A 10,398-nucleotide genomic window follows, 5' to 3' on the forward strand; every position below is an offset into this window, starting at 1 on the left:
CACCTGACCTGTGAGGGCCTTGGCTCCAAACTATTAGAAGTCGCACAGGGTAACAACATGACTGGCTTCAAGATAAAGAACACATGGATGGAGCTCTGGCCATTCTCGTCACGTTGGTCCTTGAGGTCTCAGCAGTGCCCATGTTATTTCTGGTGGTCAGGTGGGCAATCATTTTGGAGAACCACCCACTGGAAGGGGGAATTCCCTGTTCTCATCCAATCAAGCTGCAGTTAACAAGCTTTGAGTCCTTCTTCTCTTGCCTGGTAAGGGTGAGTTTGTAGGAATAGACCCACATGTTTTCCCCTCCATCAGTGGATGGTCACAGGTCTCAGGCAGCTGCCTCCACACTGGCAGAGGATCAGGTACTGAGGCAAAGTAAAAGAAGGCTGATTAGGGAAGATCATCAAAATCCCTGGCAGGCTCCACAACAACCCAGGAGTCTTTGATCTAGCCAACTATATATATTCCAAATCCTGCTGTGCCTGGTGCATAGCTCAATAATGCCTATTGAATGAATGCATAATGGAATTATAAGAGACAAGATGTGTGTGAAATAGTTAAGCTCTTGGTTGCTTTTAATAAGCAGAATAAGTAATATTCAATGTAATGCTTATGAGTTTACAGCTCTTTCCACCTACATATATAGTAGAGGTTCTAGTTTGAACCTAAAGCTAAAATATGTGATGGGCATATTTATGACCCCAGGGGGGCCAGGGAGGACCAGTCCAGGGGCAATCACATTTTGAAGCAAGGAGGAGCTGGTTGGTTGACCCAGCAAGTTTAACTGAGACAGAGGGTGAAGATTCTGAGTAAAGCATGGTGACTGTCCCTCAGATTTGCAACCTGGCCCAGCTCCTGCTGAACTGTTACTCCCGTCCCATTCCCTAATTGGGAATCCATAATAGGGTCTTAGCAGATGTAATTACTGAAGATGAGGTCATTCTGGATTCAGATGGGCCCTACATCCAGTGACTGATGTCCTTCAAGACAATGGGGGACACAGAGACACACAGGGAGGAGAAGGCCATGGGGAAGATGGGGGCAGAGATTGGAGTGATGTGTCCACAAGGCAGAGAACGCCAAGTGTTGCCGGGAGAAGCTGAAAGAGGCAGGGAAGACCCTCCCCCCAGTGCCTTCAGAGGGAGCAAGGCCTCGCTGACACCTTCATTTCTGACTTCTGGCCTCCGGAAATGTGAGCAAATACATTTCTGTTGTGTGAAACCACCAAGTTTGGGGTCATTGTTATGGCAGCCCCAGGAAACGCCCACAAACTGTTTCATCACAAACCGCAAGCGAAGGTACAATTAGCACTCCACGTGACCCCTCCAACCGTGCAGACATGAAAGACAAAAGGCAGGAGGGGCTCTCTCTGCTTCACAGCGGACTAGAGCAAACCTTCAGCATCTTGAGAGCTGCAGGAGACCCCAAGGACACACAGCGGGGTGGAGGTCAGCCCTGACCAGTGCAGGTGAGAAAGAGGAGGAATTGGGTCACTTCTGTTTAAAAAGCCTCTAGAGACGCCTGCAGAAACTTGGCTTACACGACACCATGCCCATTTTACAGACCAGGAGCGTGAGCCGAGAGAGCACGTTGCCAAGCATCCTGTGGCTTCCAGTGTTGTGATGAGAGCTCAGATACCTTCTGACTCTTGATCCTAAGTATGAAACCTGGTTTCTCTCTGGAAGTTTCCCCGTAGCTCCAAAACGTCACCATGCTGGATCGTAGCGTGGGTCTGTGTTCATCCATTGTGTTAGGCCTTGGCTGGCCCCTCGCAATCGGAAGACTCATGTTCGTCATTTCTGGGAACTTTTATGAAATTGTGTCTTTGATGATTTCTCTCTTCTGTTTTCCCTGTTCTCTTTCTGCAATGCTTATTGTTGGAATGCTGGACCTCCTGTCTGTTCCTCTTATTTTCTTATCTTTTCCATCTCTGTGACTTTCCTTTTTCTCCCTTTGACTTTTTTGCTCAATGTTCTGGGAGATTTCCTTAACTTTACCTTTTAATCTTTTATAGAGATTTTTCTTTCTATCCTTTTTTCCTTTTCTCTTCAAAAACTTTGCACAATAATAATTCTACTGTCATGTTTTAATATCCAAGGGCTTTTCTGTCTTCTGATTTTTTTTTTTTAAGATTTTATTTATTTGAGAGAGAGAGAACAGGAGCGGGGGTGGGGGGGAGGGTGTGAAAGGGGCAGAGGGAGGAGCAGACTCCCTGCTGAGCAGGGAGCCTGCACACGGTGCTCGATCCCAGGACCCTGGGATCATGACTTGGGCTGAAGGCAAACGCTTAACCAACTGAGCCACCTAGGCGCCCTGTCTTCTGAATTTTTAAAATCTCATCCTTTTCTCATTTCACCAGTGGAATAACTTCTCATCTCTCTGAAGATACTGAAAATAGATTTAAAAAAAAAAATTTTTTTTTTCCATAGTCTTCACCTTTTCTCATTGTTTTGGCCTTCTTCAAGTTAGAGGCTTTTCTTACATGTCTGGTCAGCTTTGGCTGTCCATTCACAGTTTAGAGGAGTCACTAAAAAGCTGATTAGAAACTCAGAGCAGGTGGTGGGACATGCCAACCATAGGCTTCCCTTTACACAGTGCTTCTCAGCCCGGCCACATGCCACAACTATCTGGGATGCTTGTGGACACTAATGATCTGACCCCAACCTCAGAAATTCTGATAGGGAGGAGCCTGGGTGGCTCAGATGGTTAAGTGTCTGACTCTTGATTTCAGCTCAGGTCATGATCTCAGGGTCCTGGGATCAAACCCCGCATCCGTCAGGCTCCCCGCTCAGGGGGGAGTCGGCTCAAGGAGTCTCCCTCTCCCCTGCCCCTCTCCCTGCTTGTGTTACTTCTCTCTTTCTCTCTCTCAAATAAATAGATAAATCTTAAAAAAAAAAGAAAAGAAAGAAATTCTGATGTGACCATTTGGGTACAGGAGAGCATTTCAAATCTCCCCAGGTGATTCTTATGATCATTTGCTGCTTTAGAATGTTCTGGTCAGGTCATTTTGTAGGAGACCCTCTCCCGTGTCAGTACTTCCAAGTGTTTTTCCCTGCATTCGTCAGGTTTTCCAAAGAAGGCTCTTCCAGGCTGGCTGCCACTCATCTGAGAAGCAAAAATGGCTGGAAAGCTGAGCATTCAGTATCTATCTAAACCTTCGCTTAGGAAAACACTATCCAGACGGTTCTGATCCTGGTGGACTGCTGCTGGCTTTTACCCAGGAGCCCTCCTAGGACAGTCCCTTGCACAATGAACCTGCAAATTGTTAGCCGCATCCATCGGTATCCACCATGGTAGAACCCCATATACTTGTTAGGATGATGAGGGTATATTTAGGCACACGATCATATCAAATTACCATTAACACTACTCAGAAAGAAAGTCAGTGAACTAGACAAGTATTACCACAATGCCAATAAATACATTTTTTTTCAAATATAGAAACATTCCAGGAGGAAGTATCCAGTACCATCTACAATACTCAATATCTGAGAAGCTCCACACTGTTGAGTCCAGGCTGTATACGACCAGCACAGTTTTTTCTGGATTTCTCTGTTCTCATTTATGCTTCATGTTTCAATGCTTCATGACGAGATCCTCACACGAGTCATGATAAAACCCACCATGCCACAGTGTGCTGGGACTGTTTGCAAGAGACAAGCCTTTCTTGTGTGCAGGGCCTATAGAACACTCTACAAGAGGGGCGCCCAGGTGGCTCAATCAGTTAAGTGTCCGACTCTTGATTTTGGCTCAGGTCATGATCTCAGGCCCATGAGATCAAGCCCCGAGTCAGGCTCGGTGGTCAGCCGGGAGTCTGCTTCTCTCCCTCTTCATCGCCCTCTGCCCATCCCCCCCACCACATGCCTGCTTTCTCTAAATAAGTAAATAAATTTGAAGACTCTACAATATTTCCAAAGAGTGCTCTTAACTAACTGCAACTCGTTACCTACATAAGATGTCTTTGGTTCTAAGAGTCCCATTTGCCCACAGTTTCCAGGAATAGTGTTATAATTTGGGGCAACATCCATATCCTCTCTTAGACAGAACGGTGAGGTGGGGAGCCTGGAAGGAGGAGCCAGTGGGCCCGCAGGCTGGTTCCTCTCTGGCCCTCCTACTGTGTGGCAGTTAGGTGTGACGGGCAGTTTACAGTGAGTTACAGGCTAAATCGTGCCAACCCCCTCCCCGCCAAATCCATATGTTGAAGTCCAAACCCCCAATACCTTAGAATGTGACTGCATTGGAAATAAGTTATTGGAAGAGGTGATTAAGTTAAAATGAGGTCATGAGGGTAGGCCCTAAACCAGGATGACTGGCATCCTCAAAAGAAGAGGAAATTAGGACACTTACACGTACAGAGAAAGATGATGTGAAGAAGCACAAGAAGACAGCCATCCACAAGCCCAGGAGGGGGGTTTCAGAAGAAACCAATCCTGCCAACACCTTGATCTCGGGCTCCCGGCCTCCAGAACCAGGAGAAAACAAATTTTTGTTGTTCAAGCTGCCTGGTCTTCAGTACTCTGTTATGGCAGCTCTAGCCAACTAATACAGACGGTACCTTTTTTAGATGTATTCCACCACAATTAATAATAATAATAATAATAATAACAGTTCATAAGCCTATGAATATGCAAGTAGAATAAAAAAACAATGAATCTATTTTAAATTTTCCACTTCCTCTGCCCAGTCGTTTCTGTGACTTTATCCCCTCCACACATACCCTGTGCAATGACCCCTTTTGTACCTCTCCAGCCAAGGATATTTAGGGACAGGAATACTGAGTTCTTGAAATGGGATTCACCGCAGGAATGGCCCCAAGGAAAGCGTTGACCTTTTGCCCCTTTCCCCAAAACTAAGAAGTTGACCCTCTGTGTGCTTCCCTAGCAATTTGGACCTGCTTGTATTATCAACCACACCACAACTTAAAATCAGATGTGTGGATCGCTCTTCGAAGGCTCTCCACTCCTGGGAGGAGGAAATGGGGTGCAGGAAGGGCTGGTACCCAGGCTGCAGGGTCTGGAGTCCCCCCTGTCTAAACTGTCTCCTTCTCTCTGCACCTGCCTCCAGAAGCCAGTCAGTAATCACAGGAGGACAGACAGGAAGCCATGCAAAGCAATAACCCAGCTGCAAAATCGCAGGCCATGAACAGGGAACGTGTGTTCACAGTTTAATTTCAGCCTGTGTGGGAGCCAAGTGTAAGCACGTTTCAAAGCCTGGCAACATTAAGAGCTAGGAAACCGCCTTTTCCCCCATCTTGAGTTACTCAAAGGCACATTCAAAGACACGAGGGTATACGCACACTGGGACACTGTGTACATCATAATACAAACATCTTGGGTTTATGAAATACTTTACAGTTTGCAGGAGGCTTGCCTCTGTACTCCTTCCTTTGATCCTCAGAACAGTGCTGGGAGGTCAGCGGACAAGACAAACAGCCCCGGGACAGAGGCAGGCACTGAGGCTGGGGTTGGTGGTCCTGGAGGTCACAGAGCCATTCCTTGACAGAAGTGGATCTAGCTCACTATTCTCTCTGCCCCAGCCTGATAGCAATAATTACCACTATGCTCGCTTGCTCTGTGTCTGGCATGTCCACTTACTGTCTCATTCCATCCTCAACCACCCTTTGACGAAACCAAGGTTTAGCCAACAAATACCGGGGAGGGGGTGGGATTTGAACTCAGGAGTGTCCCCGAATGCCACCTTCTAACTCCGCTGCATTCAATGTCCTCCCATTCATCTGGTTCCTTTGTACTGGGTTTCTGGTTCATACAAGGCTGGTTTAGGTCTGCAGTATCACCCCATTCTTCAGTGGGGATGGGGGTGTGGTGGTAGCTGCCCCTGCCACAACCTTAGGACAGGCAGACCTCAGACAAGCAGGCGGTGGGGCCCATCACCCGAGAACTGGGGGCAGGTTCAGTGTGCTGGTTCCCGGAGCAGCATCGAGTGAGCACAGCCCAGGGCCAGGCAGGGCGGAATCAGCGCTTCTGAGATTCAGGGAGACTGGGGAAAGAAAATCCTCAAGAGCCAGGGTAGCGTTGCCAGGACAGCCTAAAACCGCATTCCTGGGCTGCTTCGGTACCCCCAAGAAGATGGAGGTTGTGTTAATCGTCTCTGCTACAGCCAGGCCACAGTGCCCCACGAGGGCGGCGGGTAGCAGGCTAACTCCATATGACAACTCAGCCCAGAGCTGGGCTTCCTCCTGATTCCTTCTCAGCTGAGGCTGTGGTCACAGTACCATCTGCAGGAGATGTGGCCCCACCCGTGCCCAGCCAGGAACAGTGGCGATGCAGCAGTGCCCGGCTGCCAAGACAGGGACATGCAGGGAGCCGGCAGGTCTCCTTCCTCACTGGCTCAAAGTGGAAGTCCAAGATGCAACCGGTCACATGCAGTTCTGGACTTTAGTTATGTTCAACACACCCACTGTCTGCTCCTGGCAAGCAGGGAAAGGGTATCAGACATGGGTGGGGAGAGAAAATGCCTTGAAGACCTGCTGGTCCCAGGAGGGCTCATGGAGGGCTGGAGTGTCTGGGGGATTCTGGAGGAGGGGGCTGTGCTGGGGGAGATGAGCAGGCCAGCTGGGCTGCAGGGCACAGGGGATATGAGCCAAGTAAGCAGCATGGGCAGGGTGGGACCATGTGGAGAAGAGGCTCAGAAGCCTCTGGGAGATCCGTGAGGCACAGTGTGGGTACCTGGGCTGCCCTTACAGGACAGGCCCTGCACAGAGCCCATCAGCAGACCCTCCCAGCTGTATCTGCTTACGAAGGTGGAACCGGGACAGTTGTAGAAACGTGCTTGGGGTGAGGAAGAAACCTACCTCCCATCCAGGATCAATGATGTCACGCACAAACGCAGACACATCCCTGCCTGGTGGCACCACGGCTCCAAATCAGGAGGCGGAAACACCTGAGGGGCTGGGGGAGGCGTGCGGGGAAGGTGGGTCTGCTGAGGCTCTCGCGAAGAATCTGGGAGCGGCCGCCCCACGCGGGGACTCGGAATGTGCCAGGCTGCAAGGTGAATTCCTGGTGCATTTGTGAGACTCAGGTGATTCTGAAGGTAGAGGCTGTTCTGGAAAAACAGCATCCTGCAGACACGGGCTCTGAAAGACGGGCACTGGGAGCTGGTTTCACCCCGGAGCCCGGCCCACAGCCCAGTGCCAAACAGATGTCATCCCCACTGGCAGCTCTAAAAGTGGACCTTGGTTTGTAAGCCTGGAGCACGCGGGGCAGCTGAGCAGACTTCACCTGCCAGTTCACGTGAGGAAAAGGTCTGGGGACAAGGGTCAGCCATGCTGTTCCAGGGGCTCCTCTTCTTTATCAACAGGCTTCCTACTGGGAGGAGAAGTTATGTCTGCTCCTTTAATGACTGGTTCCTGGGGCACCTGGCCGGCTCAGTCTGTAGTGCATGCAACGCTTGATTTCGGGGTTGTGCGTTCAAGCCCCACGCTGGGTGTAGAGATTACTTAAAAAATAAAAAAATAAAAATCTCTAATAGCTAGATACTATAATATTATATATTTGCACCCATTCTTCCAGTTATGGAAATGCCAAGAAAGGAGAAGTACAGAGCAGAAGTCATTAAGCTAGAAGCTTTAGGATGTCAGGGCCAGTGTTCCATTTCTAGCAACGGGGAGGCCTGAGTGGTATTGGCACATCCCCTGCTCCACGATACTTAAGAAGAAAAAAAATTATTCTGACAAAATACATACGACATACACTTTACCATTTTAACCATTTTTAAGCGTATAGTTCAGTGGCAGTAAGTACATTTGTACTGCTGTGCAACCATCACCACCATCCGTTACATCCAAAACATTACCTCTTCCCAAATTGAGCCTCTGTCCCCGTTAAACACTCACTCCTCGTTTCCTCTCTGCCGCCTGGCCCCCGTGACCTCTATTCTACCCTCTGTCTCTACGAATCTGACCATTCTAGCATCTCGTAGGAGAAGAATCATGCAATATTTGTCCTTTTGTGTCCGGCTTATTTCACTCAGCATAACGTTCTCAAGGTCCATCAGTGTTGTAGTAGGTGTCAGAATTTCATTCCTTTTTCAGGCTGAAGAAGATTCCATTGTATGTCTATACCACATTCATTCATCAATGGACATCTGGATTGGTTCCACCTTTTTGCTTTTGTGAATAATGCTGCTAACATCAGAGGACAAGGGTCTGTTTCAAGTCTTTGCTTTTTCTTGACTTAGTGATTTTTTTTTCTAGAAATGTATGCTTTTTTTTCCTGAACATGAAAATTATTGGTAGGTTTTTCATAATCTTTTATTATTCTTGTCATCTCTGCTGCATTTATGATTATGTCCCCTTCTAAAATCTTCATATTATTTATTTGTGTCTTCTTTGTTCTGGATCTTGTAAGAGACTTACCAACTGCTATTCTTTCAAATAGCTAATCATATTAGACTTGGGTTCAGGGTTAGAGAAAACCTCCAAATAACAGCTTAACCCTTCTCACTGTGATACGTCCTGAAGGCTCAGTCTGGGGCTGGTCTGGCAATCCACGGTGTTGGAGAACCAGACTCCTTAGATCCTGTTGCCCTTTCATTGTCCAACAAAGGAAAAGTCACTGTCCTATATCTAAAGGTCCCCCCCTTCTGTGTAGGATAGTTTCTGGAGCTCCAGACAGGAAGGAGGAGGAGGGAGAATAAACGCATGCACACAGCACTTTTGTTCGTATCTCCCTGGCCAGAACAGTCATACAGCCACCCGACTAGCTAAAGAGTTTTTTGAAAAATAATTTCACTAGATACAGAATTCTAGATGATTGCTTTTTCTTCCACTGCTTTGAAGATGTTTTGATGTCTTCTGGCTTACATCATTTATGACAAGAAATCTGGAGTAATTCTAACCTTTGTTCTATATTTAATGTATCTTTGTCTCTGAAATTTAAGATTTTTTTCATTATCACTGGTTTTCAGCAATTTGGTTATCATGTGTCTTGGTTTGGTTTTATGTTTATTCTGTTTGGGATTCTTTGAGTGTCTTAGATCTGTCTATAACTATCTTTACAGCTTTCATTAAATGTGGAAAAAACTTTGGCCATTAGCTCTTCAAATCTATTTCTTTTTTTTAAAGATTTTATTTATTTATTTGAGAGAGAAAGCACTGAGGGAGAGGGGGGAGAGTCAGAGGGAGAAGCAGACTCCCTGCTTAGCAGGAAGCCCGATGCGGGACTCGATCCTGGGATTCTGGAATCATGACCTGAGCTGAAGGCAAATGCTTAACCGAATGAGCCACCAGGTGCCCTCTTCAAATCTATTTCTTTCTTGACCTTCTTCTTCCTGGGACTTCCATTACACACAATCACACATACACATGCTGCTCAACATTGTCCCACAGGTCAGAGAGGATCTGGTGGGGTTTTTTTTTTTCTCTGTGCATTAGTGTGAATAGTATCCATTCCTATGTTTATGAGTTCACTGATGTGTTCTTCTGCAGAACCCCATCTGGTGAAGTTTTCATTTCATATACTGAAATTTTCAGTGCCACAAGGACCATTTGGGTTTTTTAAAATATCTTACACTTTTCTCCACATTACATGATTTCCTTTAAGTCTTTGAGGATATTTACAATAGATGATTTAAAGTCCTTGTCTGTGAGTCATTTCATCTCTGTCATTTCTGACTGTTTCTATTGACTGATATTGCTCCAGATTATGGATCACATTTGATCACCTCTTCTCATGTCAAGTAATTTTTTGTTGGATGCTGGACATTGTGAATTGTGCATTGTTGAGTGCTAGAGTTTGTTGCCTTCTTTTCAAGAGTATCAGACTTTGTTCTAACAGGAAGTTAGGTTATTTGCTGATTAGGTTAATTCTCTCAAAGCATGTTTTTAAGCTTTGTTTGGACATATCTTTAATAGCCTTTCCTGTAGAAATACTTCAGCTTAACTAGTGACACTGACCCTTCTGGGGTCTCTATGAATGTCCATGTGTTCAGTGATGACTCTCCACTCTAGCTGTTTAGAACTCCAGTATCACCCACGTATTGTTCAGTTTATAGTTCTCCAGTTGTCCTTTGACCAGCTTCATGGAGTTTCCCCCTGTGTATTTGTGGCTTGGTATTCAGTAACAGTCTCCAGATTTTTAGAACTCTTTCTTTGCCTAGGATCCTCCTCTCTGGGACTCTGCTCTGCAAATTCCAACTGCTTCAGCCTCTTCAAATGCCTATATCTGTCTCCTCAACTCAACAAGATTGCCATACTCTGCTTGCGTTCCCCCTATTGGGCCACTTGGATATTCCAGAAATACAGGACTGGTTTAATATTGGAAAATATATTAATACAATTAACCACATTGCCATATTAAAGGAGGCATGATGATCTCAGTAGGCAGAGGTAAAAAATCAATGAAATCAATGAAATTCAATAACTATCCATTTTTTAAACTT

Source organism: Phoca vitulina, unplaced genomic scaffold (assembly GCF_004348235.1).
Source record: "Phoca vitulina isolate PV1807 unplaced genomic scaffold, GSC_HSeal_1.0 scaffold102, whole genome shotgun sequence".
NCBI classification, from domain to species: domain Eukaryota; kingdom Metazoa; phylum Chordata; class Mammalia; order Carnivora; family Phocidae; genus Phoca; species Phoca vitulina.